Source organism: Canis lupus, chromosome 11, assembly GCF_048164855.1.
Source record: "Canis lupus baileyi chromosome 11, mCanLup2.hap1, whole genome shotgun sequence".
Lineage (NCBI taxonomy): Eukaryota > Metazoa > Chordata > Mammalia > Carnivora > Canidae > Canis > Canis lupus.
The window spans coordinates 29,044,920-29,060,214 of NC_132848.1; the positions used below are offsets into that span (position 1 = coordinate 29,044,920).

A 15,295-nucleotide genomic window follows, 5' to 3' on the forward strand; every position below is an offset into this window, starting at 1 on the left:
CTGGTAAGGTCTAGAAAAGTTTTAGAAGGAGGCAAATTAAGTCTTGAAAGAAACTGCCATTAATTCAATCAGAAAATAATCCCGTTAATTTAGTCAAAGAACCACTTAATTGAATTTCTTTCCAAATCCATGCCTATTCAAAAAGCCAGTGAATCCAGGGCCTGCTACATTTAAAGCAAACTCCCAAATAGTCCGATGAATGGGCCAGCTGAGTCAAGTCCCTGGTAAATCTAGCCCGGAATCATTCTAGTCCTATAACTGCTCAATCAACTTATCCCTTTTTTCCCCTTTTCTTTCTATTGTTTTAAAAAATAAAGTGTAATTCAGGCAAACAATAGTACACTTTGGTCAAATAACCAGGAAGAATGGCCAGCGCCAGTGAAATGAGAAATGTCACGTCTGCCGGCCAGCTGGGGGTGGCATTGTGTGGTGACAGCCGGCTGGAGGGCCAGGAGCCGTGAATGTGAAAGGGATGTTGGCTCCCCGCTGCACCCCAGCTTCGTAAGCTCAGGTGTCATTCTCCAGCTCTGAGTCTCAATGTCCACATCCAAAAAATGGGGAGATTGCTGTGAAGTTTAAATCAGGAGAGCAGGGGCACCTACCTGGGTGGCTCAGTCGGTAAAGCATCTGCCTTTGGCTCAGGTCATGACCCTGGGGTCCTGGGATCGAACCCTGAATCGAATCAAGGAACCTGCTTTTCCCTCTCCCCCACTCCCCACTCATCCCCCTGCTTGTGCTCTCTCTTTCACTCCCTTTCTCTTGAACAAATAAATAAAATATTTTATTGTTTTAAAAATCAGGAAACCAAAGGGAGTGCCCTTCCAGAGGACACCCTGTCTCCTGCCCTCCTCCACCCTGGCCCTCGTGGGGGAGACTCCTACAAACTGCACACCCACAGAACCCCCTCTGTATAAAATTGACCGCTAAACTTTTAATTTCATGTAATGTTTGAAATGGAAAATATTTTCACGTGGATGAACTCTGAAAGTTAGCACAGGGGGTACAGTACAAGTCTCCCTCCGGTGCCTCGCTCGCAGCCATTCACTTCCTCTCTTGGGGGAGGTCAGCACCTCACTGGCTTGTTACCCCGCTGACCAGACATCTGGGTATAGCATACACAGAAGAAAACAGATGCACGATCTTTCTCCTCTCTGCCTTTTTTCCATAACGAGACACGGATAGAACACAACACTACTTTGGGGAGACCTTTCCCCATTTATACATAAAGAGCCTCACTTATATGGCTTCATTATGGTCCTCCATTGGATGAATGTTCTAGAATTTCTCAGCCCTTTACTGATAGACAGAAGGTATTTTTTTTTTTTTTGACAGAAGGTATTTGCAACACACCCGCACACACATACACACTGCTATGAATAACCCATTTCCCTCCTACGCAGTTATACCTGTGAGATAAATACCTGCATTTGCAATTCTGAGGGCAAAGGAAATGTGCGGTTGTCAGTTTGACATGTTACCACTGCCCTCCTTGGGGGCTTTACTTATTTACTCTCCCACAGATGAAGGCATCTGCTCCCCCAGAGACATGCCGTCAGTGTGTTCTCAAATGTCATGACTTTCCTCACCTGCTGAGGGTGAGGGTGGAATTTCAGTATAATTTTATTTTGCATTTTTCTTCTTTTGAAGAAGGTTGCAGTCTTGACCTGAGTTTCAGAGACCTTTGTATTTCCTTTTCTATGAACAGCCTGTTCACATCCTTATTTTCTTATTGATTTCTAGGTGTTCTTTGTATATTCAGGAAAGCATGATTTGCAAATTGTTTTCTTCTGGACCTTTCCAGAGATGTCTTGAAAAGGACACATAAAAGCAAATACATATATGGCACAGCAGGCACTCGATGGTGCAGTTTGCTGGAGGTTTTTTTTCACTCGATGGTCCAGATATGTGAGGTAGGATCCCTCCAGAATATTGGAGCTGGAGCTGAGGACTGGGATGGGACTGAATGACCTTTCCCCTTTCCAGGGCAAGAGCTAATGATGCCCCGGTCTATCTCCCTCCATTTTCCTTAGGCACTTGAGGGCAGGGACTGTACCTGGGTACAGCATCCGGGCCTCACAGCCCACTGAACACTCATCTCCAGACTCCTAGGCCAGTGCTCCTTGCCCTCCTCACTCTGCGATAAGTCTGCATATTCTGAGTATGTGTGGGGTCAAACCACACCCTCTCTCTTCCTCCTTCTCAAAGGCAGACATTTGTAAGAATATGTTCATCGTATGGAATGGAGTCTTCGACCACAGCCTAAATCACACCTCAGGCCTTATTCATATGGTGAACTCATTCCTCTGCCTCTACGCCCCACGGCAAACTCCTACACATACTTGAAGGCCCAGCTCTAGCGATGCTTCCTCTGGGAAGACTTCCATGACTCCCGTCTCTTTCTCTCTTAAAATTCTGTTCACCTTGCCTATGTCTATATTTAGCAGAGCAAGAACTGTGTTTTCCTATTTCTCTGTCATCTGGAACCTCCTGACAAGAATTACCAAATGACTCATTAAAGAAAGGCAGGTTTCTTCAACATATGGGGCCTTAGTTTCCTCATTTGAAAAGGAAGATGGTAATACAGAGCCAGCCACGGTGTTGAGAGGATTAAATGTGTCAGTTCATGCAAAGTGTTTAGTGCAGCACCAGGCATAGTTCATTATTCATAGTTCATTATTACTAACCCTGTGACCTTAGGCAAGTCACTTCTCTTTTCTTTGCCTCAGTTTCCTTTTCTATAAACTGAAGAGTGAAAGAGCAGACTTAGGTCATGACCATCAATGGATGCTAACATCAGGGGATCGAATGTCGATGGGTAACTTTATAACAGACAATGAGGCTAACAACACCTAAAGGGGCCAATCAACCTTACCATCCCTAAAAGATGGAAGAGCCTGACATACTGCAGCTCCTGCTCTGAAGCACCAGGAAAGAACACAACATCATCTGTGGAATATTCTAGATAAAATCACTGAGTCCAAATCAAATCAAGCCTCCAGCCTCCAAAGTCTACATTTCAATTACCAGTTGGTAGGAAACATGGAGTGGAGCATGTTCAAGACACCACAGGGATGCATGCAGTCAACCAACTCCAGACTCTCGGCAACAAAGTCTGGAGTATCATTCGACCATAAAAAGGAATGACGTAGTGACACCTGCCACAGTATGGTTGAACCTTGAAAACATTACGCAAAGGGAAGCCAGACATAAAAGGTCACATAATGTGCGATCACCTTTCTACAAAATACCTCCAATAGGGCCAAAGACAAAAGTAGATGAGAAGTCCCCAGGGACTAGCGGAGGGCAGGAGTGGGGAGTGACTGCTAGTGGATATAGGATTTCCTTTTCCCTAACAAAATTTCTAATTCTCTAACAAAAGTGTTAGAGAATTAGGTGGTGGTAATGGTTGCAAATCTTGTAAATCTAAAAAAAGCCACCAAACTATACACTTTAAGTTTTGGCTAATTTTGTACAAATTTTGTGGGGCTTAGTTGGTTAAGCCTCCAACTCTTGATTTCAGCTCAGGTCTGATCACAGGGTCGTGGAATGGAGCCTGGTGTAGGTGTCGGGTTTCACGTAGGGTAGGTAGGTAGCGAGGAGTCTGCTTGAGATTCTCTCTCCCTCTGCCCCTCCCTCCTGCTATCTCTCAAATAATAAACCTTTTAAAAATGATTAATTTTATGGTGTGTAATATCAGCCAGATACAATAGGAGGGCCTACTGTGGATCCTCATTCAAAGAAATCAACTGGAAAAGACATTTTGGAAACAAATTAGGGAAATTTGAATATCAATTGCCTATGAAATAATCAAATGAAAAAATAAGTGTCACTATTGCAAGGTGTAATAATGTTATTGTGTATGTATCGTTGTTGTTATTCCACAAAGTCTTTATCTGTGAGAGATAATTACTGAAATATTTATAGATGAAATAATATGATATCTGGAACTTCCTTTAACAAAATGTAGGTGGGGGATGGATGAAGCAAGAATGGAAAAAGCTGATGTTTGTTGAAACTTAGTGATGGGTATATGGGTTCATTATACCATAGTCCCTCTACTTTTTTAGTGTTATTTAAAATATCTAGAGGCACCTGGTGGGCTCAATTGGTGGAACAGGAGACTCTTGATCTTGGGGTCATGAGTTTGAGCCTCATGTTGGGTATAGAGATTACTTAAAAATAAATAAAAAAACTAATAAAATAAAATTAAACATCTATAATAAAAGGTAAAGCAATAATGGGATTGACTTCTGTTTCCTTCTTTATATTTTATTGACCTCCAATTTTCTATAATAAATATATATTACTTTTATAATCAGAAAACATATTAAGGTTACAAAACTGACCGACAAGGTTGAGCTAGTTGACCTCTCAGCCTTGGAGGTTGGTCTCTGGGAAGGTCCCACCAGGGAGGAGTCAGCCTCAAAGCCTCCCTAGCAAGAGGGAAGGACTCACCCACAGGGAGGAGGGCTTGCTGAGACTCTGTGGCTTCCTTGCCCACTGCCCCACCTCGTGAAGCCCAAGGGCGGACAAACCCCATCCCTGACTCCTTACCTGAAGTTGGTGGCCCTTGTAGCCTGGTGGCTAACAAGAGGGTGTTGTTTTTTTTTATTTTTATTTTTTTTTATTTATTTATCAGAGACACAGAGACAGAGAGAGAGAGGCAGAGCACAGGCAGAGAGCAAAGCAGGCTCCATGGAGAGAGCCCGACGCGGGACTCGATTCTGGGTCTCCAGGATCACGCCCTGGGCTGAAGGCAGGCGCCAAACCGCTGAGCCACCCGGGCTGCCCCCGGAGGATGTTTTAAAGTGTTCCTTGGCCTTGAAAGAGAGAAAGGATCTCTGAGCCTTTCTATCCATGTGACCTGGGGAAACAACCTCTCAGACCTTGGTTTCCTCATCTGTAACCTGAGGAAAAGAATAATTCCTACCTCAGGGCTATTGCACAGATTACATGAAAGGGGCTTATCCTAGATTATAGGAAGTGCTCAGTTAATGTGAACATTTTATGAAATAAAGGAGCTCTATAAAAGTGATATAAGCCCATTAGGAGAAAATACAGCAAAACAGAAGGATTAAAAAAAAAAACAAAACAAGCTTCATAAGTGCCCAGAAAGTGCTCAGAAAGAACCACAGCAAGCATTTTCTTTCCAGGCTCTTTCCTGTGTACACAAGTGTGTTCTGCTTTTAAGTACAACTGTAATCCTGCTGTCAACACACATTCACATCCTGCTTTTCTTCTTGTAATATTGTAGCACATTTCCTCATATTATTATAAGCTGTTTGTAAACATGACTTTTAATGGTTGTGTAATATTCCATGTGTGTTTGTGCTGGTCACCCCTGCCCCGGGTGTTGGACACCTAGACTAGTTCCAATTTTCACCATTATAAAGAATGCCACAATTTGAAAAAAGCCGGGCGAATGCCACAATGAATGTGTATTCTGAATGACCTCCTTGGGTAGATTTTCAGAAATGCAATTGCTGGGTCCCAGGACAAGCACGTTTTTAAAGCTTTTGGATAGGTGAAGCCTGATTGCCTTTTCAACGAAGTGGTGCCCTTTATTTTTGCCATCGCCAGAAGGGAGCTGGCGTTTCCAACAGGGAACTTTGCCGAAAATAAGCAATCTCCGATGATATAAAAGTAGGTGAAGGGCAGTCCGGGTGGCTCAGCGGTTTAGCGCCGCCTTCAGCCCAGGGCCTGATCCTGGAGATCTGGGATCGAGTCCCACGTCGGGCTCCCTGCACGGAGCCTGCTTCTCCCTCTGCCTGTGTCTCTGCCTCCCTCTCTGTGTCTCTCATGAATGAATAAAAATAAATAAATAAATAAATAAATAAATAAATAAATAAATAAATAAATAAATAAATAAAGTAGGTGAAGACAGTTGTCTGACTACAGGCATCAGAGGCCAGATCACCTTTTCCCAACCCCCAAGGGCTGGAATCACACTTCTAGGTCACTCCGCTCTCCCCCGATTCCTGGTTCCTTAGCAGAAGGCGTCGGAGGAAGGGTCCTAGGGAAGCATAGAGTGGGGTACCGAGAGAAGACCTTCAGGGGAATCAGAGGCTCCCTCCGTCCCCCGGACGCCATTCCTTACCCAGGTTATTTGAACCTGGGATCTGCGGCCCCAACAGTTCTCCGTAAAGCAGGGGTGGAGGCGGAGTCAGGGGGTCGTGGGGGACCCCGGCTCTTCCCAGGCTCCTCAAAGGGGCCCTCGTCTGCGAAGAGTAGGACCTCCCCTTCCAGCCCGCCCTCCCCGGGGGCGCGCCTGGAGGTTCCCTCCGGCAGGTGCTGCCGCCGGCCCCGGCCCGCCCACGGGGGCGCGCGGGTCCGGACGAGTGTCGCCAGCGGCTCACCCCGCAAGCATGACAGTCACGAGCGCCCGGGGCCGAGAAGCCGGGGCGTGGCCGGGAGCCGGGGGCGGGGCTGGAGGGTGGCGTCACGGCCCCGCCCCCGGCCGGCTCCCTCCTTCCTGCGCGCGGCGCCCGGGCCGAGTCCTCACCTGGAGGGACAGGTGTGCTCATCTCGCATCTCCGAGAGGCCGGCCTGCGAGTGGCAGGTGAGCGTTAGCAGGAGCTCGGGCGGGGGGCTGGGAGGAGGGGCCGGGTTGGGGGGGGCCCTCCCTGGACGCTGGGGACGGTCTGGTCAAAGCAGGCAGCAGGGAGGCGGAGCTGGGCGTGGGTCTGCAGGGTCCGATTGCTCTCCAAACTCCTGCGACGTCTCTTGGGTATAGTCACGTTGTACTGAAATGTAGGCACTGGAGGGATTTGAAGGAGAGCAAGTTGAAGAGGAAACAGCAGGTTTCCAACCACAAATCTATCATTTTTTTGTACATGATATCTTTTCCTTGTTGTAAAAGTAATGTGCAGGGATTGACTGACATGGGGAAAAGTAGGAAAGAAATCGCCCGTGGTGCTCTCTCTCTCTCACACACACACACACACACACACACAACAACAACAACTGCGGATATTCTGGTGTTTTCTTTCCCAGTCTTGTTTCTGTGCACAATCACTTTGATATCATTTTATCATACTGTATTTACAATTTTTGTGTCTTGCTTTTCTTCTCTTAACATCGTGTCATAAGCATTTTCTTGTGTTGTTATTAGTCATCCGTGTATGTGTAATCATTATTTTTAATGGCTGCATAATGTTACATTTGAGGGAGGGGCCAGAGTTGGGAGCCACTCTGAACACTTGGAGGCAGGATTTGAGGGGGAGACGGGAAGGTGTCATAGGAAAACTTGGGGTCTGGGTCAGACAGGCCAAGACCTCCACCTCCAACACTGGGCTTCAAGAAGGATCTTTGCATCGGTTTCCACATGAGGAAAATAGGTCCATAGAGCTAACTTCTCAGATCATTGTGAGGCTCAAGTGAGCTAATTTATGTAGAAAGCCTCCCCCCCTCTATCTCCATGGCCCTGGCAGAAAAAGGGTCCATGTGTTTGTGAGTTTGGAGGAGGGATTTGGGCCAGCTGAAGCTGCTGAGGGAGTAGAGGAAAAGCTGGGGACAAGGGGCAGGCTCCCCAGCATGGAGATGTCTCTGGGTCTGGGGCAGACGGGCTCACATCCACTCTGCGGTCACTAAGGCCCCTAGAAGAGTTTAATCCCTTGAGATAAGCTTCTGGAAGGGCTTCGAAGTGAGAGAATTGGAAGAAGAGTAGGAGAGGAGGGCAAAAGTGGAGCTTAGTAATCAACCTCTTGGACAGATAAGAATGCTGAGGTTCAGAAAACAGAGGATTTGTTCAGGATGCACACAGGGAGCAGTAACAGCATAGGTTTAGACACCAGGGCTCCTAATTCCCACAGGGATCTCAAAGCCAGAGACTACTGATTTCTAGGGGGAGGAGGAGGAGGTCAGGGCTGAGTCATCAGCTGCAATTGTACCAGGCTAAGGTATCCTGAGAAAAAACAAATGTTTCTGTTTTTTAAGCTTCCACTTCCTCATCTGTGAAATGGGATAGTAAGTCCCCACCTACCTACTTAGTCCCCACTGCCAAGCCTATCCATCTCCAGGTAGCTAGGGCCTCCTTCCATTTTTAGGGCCTGTTCAATCTCTGCTCATATACCCTCACCATGACTCCTTCATCTTTATGGTCCCCTGGCCATCTTCACAGGGAGGTCTGGGTACCTGTCAGCTGAATCAGGTGATTACCTGTGGCCACATCTCAGTTAGGATGGGAAATTCCATACTCTCATGAGCCATCTGCTTCTAGACCTGAGAGATACTGTTCTTTCTAATTTGCCCTACAGCATGCTACTGCTAGATAAGAAAAGGCTTCGTGCCCTGGGAAGAGTTCCTAAGTGCTAAAAACATCTTGTCGTGAGGGTACACGACCCTCTGAGGCCATCTCTTTCTGCCTGGCCTGTCACTCCAGGACAGTAATAAGGATGTCAGCCTCCCCTAGCAATTTTAGCGATCTCTGTCTTAATCCTGGTAACGCTGATGTGTAATGACTTATTCTGGGTCGTATGCCTCCATAGTAGATGCAGTTCTCAAGGGCTTGACCCACCACAAGGCCCAGGCCAGGCCCAGCCCTCCTCCCTGTGACTGAAGTAATAATAACTGTGTCTATCATTCAGGTGCCAGACTCTGGGCTGTAGGCTTTAATCCATTGGAGGTGGGTGCTGTAGCCATCCCAGTTCTGAATGAGGGAACAGAAGTTTATGAAAGTTCTATAAACTCACCCAGCCCCACAGCCCAGAAATAGCTGATGAAGGATCTGAACCCAGCTGGTTCAGGGTTTCTACCGCCACTGCCTCTCAAGTGAGAACTCAATCGCTGGGGTCCTCCAATGCTAATGTGAACTCTTGTTGCATACCCCTTTCTGTAAAAATATTTTTGAGCATGCGTTTTGTATTCAAATGCAAATGTATTTGTTAAAACTTGGGTATAAATGTTCTACTGTGCTAATGTGTGCATTATAAAACATCCATCGAAATGGAACATTTAGAAAGTTAAGATTAAAGACTAAATAAGAATACAAATTCTGATCTTTCTTCCCATACCCCAGTGGATCACTTTGTGAACTTCCTGGGGTGGCCAACATCTACTTTGGAGACAGTCACTTTGGTGGTCACCAGAATCCCCTGGATGCTTTGGAAGTGGGTGAGTGGATTCATGATGTCCTGAGGAACAAGGGGTACCCTTCAGTGGGGGCCCAGGTATGTAGCCAGGTTCCCGTTGGCACTGAGGGAGACAAAGCTGATTGGGCTGCAGTCTATAAGGCAGGGTGAGGCCCCAGGGTGGGTCTGGAAGGGTAAATTGGAGTCCTTCATAACCTTTATGAACATTAGATCATATTCACTCTCTTAGCCTCAGGTTCCTACCTGTAAAACAGGTGGGATGATCTCTGGCTCATGAGATTGTTGTAGAACTAAACCAGAACAGGTGAGAGGTGTCTATTGTGGTGCCACATTGTACAATAAATGAGAATTTGCTCATTCTCTCCCTCTTCTTCCCTTCTGCATGCAAAATTCCAAGCTGTTCTGAGCAAAACCAGTGGATAAATCCAATATTTACCTGCTTGAGATTAAAGACCCTGCCTGCATCCCACCTTCCTCATCAGCTTTCTCCCCACCAAGGAGGGGGATCCTGGGTGCCCTTTGACCCATCTCCCCACAGGGCCCCCCCCTTCAAATGTCTGAGGTTCCTACCATAGTGTTGGCTGAGGCTGTTCCTTCCCACCCTCCAAATCTACATGCAAGCCCCTCCTCCTTCCACCATCCCCAGGGGCACCTCCCCAGTTTCTCCATGGAAGGGGCCTAGTGGGCAGTCTGCTTCGAAGGAGCCTCAGAGTCTTATCTGGATGCTGTATCCTTGCAACACTCTGCATCAAGTTAAGAACTCCCCAAAAAAAAAAAAAAAAAAAAAAAAAAAAAAAAAAAAAAAAAAAAAAAAAAAGTTAAGAACTCCCCAGCGGTAAAAAAAAAAAAAAAAAAGAAAAAAAAAAGAAAAAAAAAAATAACTCCCCAGCGGTGCATTTCACAGAACACCTGGCTGGAGGGCGAGGGGCAGCTCATCACTGCTTGGTGTCCCCAGTGATGCCAGGCCACGTAGACCTGTCCTGTGGCTCTCACCATCTAGCAGTTTCTCTCTGGTCCATGGACTCTCTCTTAGTCCATATTTTTTTCTGGTGTACACCCAACTGGCTGAGGCGGACTGTCAGCTTGAGGCGGGCAGGGCTCAGTGCGGACCTCTCAGGACCCGTGAGGAGTAGGCATCAGGAAGTGTTTGTGGAGACAGGGTGAGATGATGAATCGCACCAACTATGCTGACTTGGGAAGTGTTGCTGTGGGAATTGGGATTATTAGCCAGGGCAATCATCGTAATTCCCGCGGCCCAGTTAATGAGTGGTTGTGTGTCCTAGAGATGGGATTCCTTGGATTCCCAGAGGATGGAAGGAGCGCATTGTAGAGAGAGTTGGCAGCAGTGCAAACAGTGTGGTTTGTTGAATGGAGGGGCAGTGGGGTGACAGGCCAGGTTGAAGGAAGGATGCAGACGGGTGGGGGAGTAGGGGTGGGCAGAGGTGAAGGCAGAGACCCTTGGGTGATGCTGGGTGTTTTCATTGTTCCTGTAACTGTGCCTTTAGTGACAACTCCTCTGGGAGTTGATTCCTCAACGGAGATTGGCAGCATGGGGAATACTGAGAGGGGTTTGCCGGGGCGGAGCGGGGAGGGCCAAGGGCCCACCATGAGCAGGGGTGGAGGGGGTGGGGAGACACCACAGGGTAAGTGAGGCCTTATGTGAGGGAAGGCTGTCAGGTACCATCTGGCCCAGAGATGGAAAGTGCCAGGCCCTTGCCTCCACCCCTATGACCACACACCCACAGCAGAATTCGCTCATTGCACAAGTATTTACAGGGCACCCATTACCAACTGGACACCCACAGGAGCACCTATAGGAGGATTTTTCCCTCTTGGAGCTTATGTTTAAGGGCATTAAAAATAAACAAGTTAATGTTTCTTGCCTGTAGGAAGTGCTGTAAAGAAAAGGCCAGGGTGGGGGATCCCTGGGTGGCGTAGCGGTTTGGCGCCTGCCTTTGGCCCAGGGTGCGATCCTGGAGACCCGGGATCAAATCCCACAACGGGCTCCCAGTGCATGGAGCCTGCTTCTCCCTCTGCCTGTGTCTCTGCCTCTCTCTCTCTCTGTGTGACTATCATAAATAAATAAAAAATTAAAAAAAAAAAAACTTCAAAAAAAAAGAAAAGGCCGGGTGATCCAGTAGAAAGAGGCAGAGGGGATCTCTCTCTCTGTGACTATCATAAATAAATTAAAAAATTAAAAAAAAAAAAAAAAAAAGAAAGAGGCAGAGGGGAAGGGGGCCTGCTTAGAATTGTGCGGTCAGGGCACCTGGCTGGCTCAGTCATGGGACTCTTGATCTCGAGTTGTGAGTGCAAGCCCCATGTTGGGCATGGAGCTTACATTAAAATAATAATAATAATAATAATAATAATAATAATAATAAAGATTGTGTGGTCAAAGAAGGCCTCTCTGAGGAGGTGACTTTTGGGTTGTGACTTGAATGCAAGTCATTGTGTTCAAGACATTGAAGGCAGACATTGAAGACTGAGGATCTGGGGGGCAGGCAGAGATCATTCTAGGTAGAAGGAACGGCAAGTGCAAAGGCCCTGAGATTTGATGAAATGAAAGTAAAAATGAAAAAAGATAGTTCCAGGTGAGGTCTGAGAGGCAGGTAGGGGCCAGATCATAGCAGGCCTGGGAAAGAACATGGATTTCACACTAAGGACAGAGAGAGCATTTGATGTATTTTCAGTAGTCAAGGGATGTGATCTCACAGGTAACAAACTACGGTAGTATCCAAGTATGCCCACCGTGAGAGGTGGCTGGGTTCAGAATATAGTTGGGAGGGGGAGCTGATGGGATGTGCACAAGGTTTTGAATGGGAGGGGCAGAGAAAACCCTTTCCCACTGAGCCCAGATGTGTGTGACCTCAGGGTCTTTCTCAACAGAGCGCCCCAGATGTGGAGTGTACAGGACCTTCCCCATCCAGTCCAGCCCTTATGGATGGGGAGACTGAAGACAGGGCCTTAGAGGTCTCCTTGTCTGGGCCCCCGGAGAGGAGGCTGTGGATTCCCTCAGTTCCTGCTGAAATTCACTGGCTGAGCTGGGACTCAGATGTGGGCTTCCTGGCCCCTGGTCCCGGCCTCTTGCTACCCAACCCAGCTCCGTCTCCACTGAAGATGGAGGAGGGAGGAAGTACTGCCGGAGAACAACCAGGCATGGTGATGTGGTGAGATCACCAGGAGAAGCGTCTAAAGGCAGCGGAGTCTGGAGAGGCCTAGGCCAAGGCCCTCATTGGAGACAGGGCACTGCCCTGGGAGCAGTCAGAGGTGGGTGGAACATCATGGAAGGGTCCAGGGGCAAGCTGCCAAGGTCTCGCTGGGCAGCATTTTCAGGCTGGCAGGCTTGAAGAGGGCCTCTTGGAGCAGAGCGTGTGGTGAGCCATCCACCCTTGGGGGTCTTGGGAGAGAGGCATAAGTAGCAGCTAAGAATAGGAAGACTGAGAGACTTCCTGCAGGAGCATCCTAGAGCCGATGCTGTGGGTGAAGACGGAGGGTGGGCAAGGCCAGTGGCTCACCTGGGCCCACCTGGGTTTGCCCACCTCCAACCCAAAGGGGAAGGAGAAGGCAAGGAAAGAAGCCAGAGACCCAGCCTGAGGTTCTAAAAGAAGTCCAATCAGGTGGCCTGGATTCCACTCCATGCCGGCTCCTTGGCACGTTATCAACATCTTCCTCTTACTCAGGACTAAGTTGTTTTTGTACATGATCATCTGCATTATCCCCATTTTATGAATGAGACTCAGAGACTTTAAGGAACTTTGCTAGGGTCACAGTTAAAAAGAGGCAAAGTCAGCATTTGAAGCCAGCTTCTTAACCACATGGGGCTCCCGTCTTGGGCTCTCTTTGTGACTTTGAGCAAGCAAGGCTCCCTGAGTCTCAGACTCTACCTGTAAAATGATGGGGCCTACATAAATGAACCCCTCAGGCCACTGTGGCGCTTGATGGGGGCCCCAATATTGCTTCTCTTGGACTGGGGCTCAGGACCCTGAAAGAGGGGCTGCAGACTCGTTCTGGAACTGTGTTCTCCCCCAGCCTGGGAGAGTGGTTAGGGGTGCGGGCTCAGCTAGGCCACTCCTCTCCGCTGCCTCTGCTGAGGGTGGATGTGAGGGTAGGATGAGTCAGTGCAGATAACGTGCCTTGTAGAGGGCCTGCACACAGTAGGCACTCAATAAATGTAGCTCTTGATGTTTTGTCAGAGAGAGCGAAGGCCGTCTCTTCACAGACCATTCATTCACTCATTCAGCAAATATTCATTAACCCCTCCTATGTGCCAGACATGGTTCTTGACTCTGGTGACCAGTGGTGTCCCCCAAATAGTACCTCCCCAAAATAGCAGTGCCCCTCAAATAGCAGTGGTATCCCCAGAATAGCAGCTTATATTCTAGTAGGGGGCTCAGACAAAAAAAAATTCAAATAAGTACCATGTAGAATATGTTATATAGAGATAAGTGCCAGGAAAAAATGAAGCAGTGAGGGTGGGTTGAGGTGAGGGGGAGGCAGTGCCCTAGTCGGGTTAGGATCTTAAATCAGGAAGACCAGAAGGCCTCCCTGTGAAGGGGATAAGAGCCAAGACCTCAGAGAGGGGAGGGAATGAGCCATGCAGATATCTGAGGGAAAAGCATCCCAGGCAACAGGGACTGCCAGGGCTAAGACCTCAGAACAGATTGTGTAGGGCCATTTGAAGGACCATCCTGATGTTTAGTAAATCCAGGGTGGGGTGCCCACAGTCAAGACTCAGACTGCAGATCCCTTTGGGAGGATCAAAAGCTTCCTTCCCATTGCTGATTGCTTCTGCATTATCATCCTGTGGGCTGGCAGTTGCAGGGCTGTCCTTGAGATCCCCAGCCCAGTGCTCCGGGGGTAGGGGAGGGGGGAGAGGGAGTGGTGTGCCAAGAAACAAAAACAAAGTGTTAGATTGGAAGGGTGCCGGGGAGTCTCTTCTGACCTAGTGCAGAGCAGCTAAACTCTGGGGTGGGACCCATGTGAGCTGGGACTCCACTGACACCTAATGTTCCAGGCTGATTGCATCTTCAGGGTGAGTGAGTGGGTGTGCAGGGAGCGGAACTGGGATGAGCTCAAGCTGGCCACACCCTTGGGCCTTAAAGTTGAGAGTTAAGTCCTGGGAGGAATCCTTGAGAACCTAGAATGAAGAGAGCAGTCAGGCCCAGAGGCTGCTAGAACCCCATAAGATTTCTTTCCCTTTGGAATCACCTCTATTCCTCTGTTGGGTTTTGTGTCATGTCTCAGTTTCTTGTAAGAGCTGAGCTGCAAAGCTTTTTAGAAGTCCCTGGTTGCGAGGTGGGGTGGGGGAGAACATTGGTCTTCTAGGGGAGTAGGAAAGAGAACTAGGCCCACAGTAGAGGTAATCAGGGGAAGGATGTGGGGAAGGATGTCACTCTATGTTCAGTGTAGGGGCTGGGGTGGGAGTGTGACAAGATTGGGGCAAGGAAGCTGGGACTTTGTGATGGTTAATGTGTGTCCTTAGGCAAGCACTGTTGAGAGCCTCAGATGCCCTCTCTGTAAACCAGGGAAAGAATAGAGTAGGATTTAATCTGTTGTTGTTTCAGAGGTTAACCACCTCCCCCAGGGCCAGGTGCTTAGTAGATGCCTGAGCAGTGCCAGTCCCTTCCTGGAGAGGGAGGCCATAATTGGGCAGCAGGGCTCAGGTTGGAGGGTGGAGTGGTGAGGATGGAGGACCCAGGGGTACATTCCACACCTGCTCAGTAATGCCAGGGTCCCTCTGTCTGGGGCCCCAGGCTTGGGCACCTTGTTTCACCTTAGCCCAAGTGGGGTTGGTGACAATGCAAGCAGAGCCTCGGGATTCAGGGTTGGTAAGATTGGGATGAAAACAGGTAACAGGGAACCCTGGGTGGCGCAGCGGTTTAGCGCCTGCCTTTGGCCCAGGGCGCCATCCTGGAGACCCGGGATCGAATCCCACGTCGGGCTCCCGGTGCATGGAGCCTGCTTCTCCCTCTGCCTATGTCTCTCTGCCTCTCTCTCTCTCTCTGTGGGGCTATCATAAATAAATAAAAAATTAAAAAAAAAAAAAAAAGAAAACAGGTAACAAAGGGCAGGGCATTGGGGGTGGCTGACTTCTAGGACTGGGGCATACTTGGGGGCCTCAAGGGGATGAAGGAAATCATAAAAATGGGTACAACAAGCTCAAGGAACAAAGTAGGTAGCTACTGCCCAGGCCAGCTGAGTGTGGG

General features: G+C 48.4%; 1 protein-coding gene across 2 annotated transcripts in view; it reads left to right on the plus strand.

Annotated features, from left to right (window-relative positions):
* The first annotated feature begins 6,449 nt into the window (after nt 1-6,449).
* CSNK1E (casein kinase 1 epsilon) overlaps nt 6,450-15,295 on the plus strand; it is a 33,894-nt gene continuing 25,048 nt past the window's right edge. Inside the window, exons 1-2 of one of the 2 annotated variants that reach the window (XM_072843978.1) lie at nt 6,450-6,559; nt 9,017-9,111. The gene's annotated coding sequence lies outside the window, so the exon portion shown is untranslated. The remainder of the gene's footprint in view (nt 6,560-9,016; nt 9,112-15,295) is intronic. The other variant, XM_072843980.1, reaches the window with a different exon arrangement.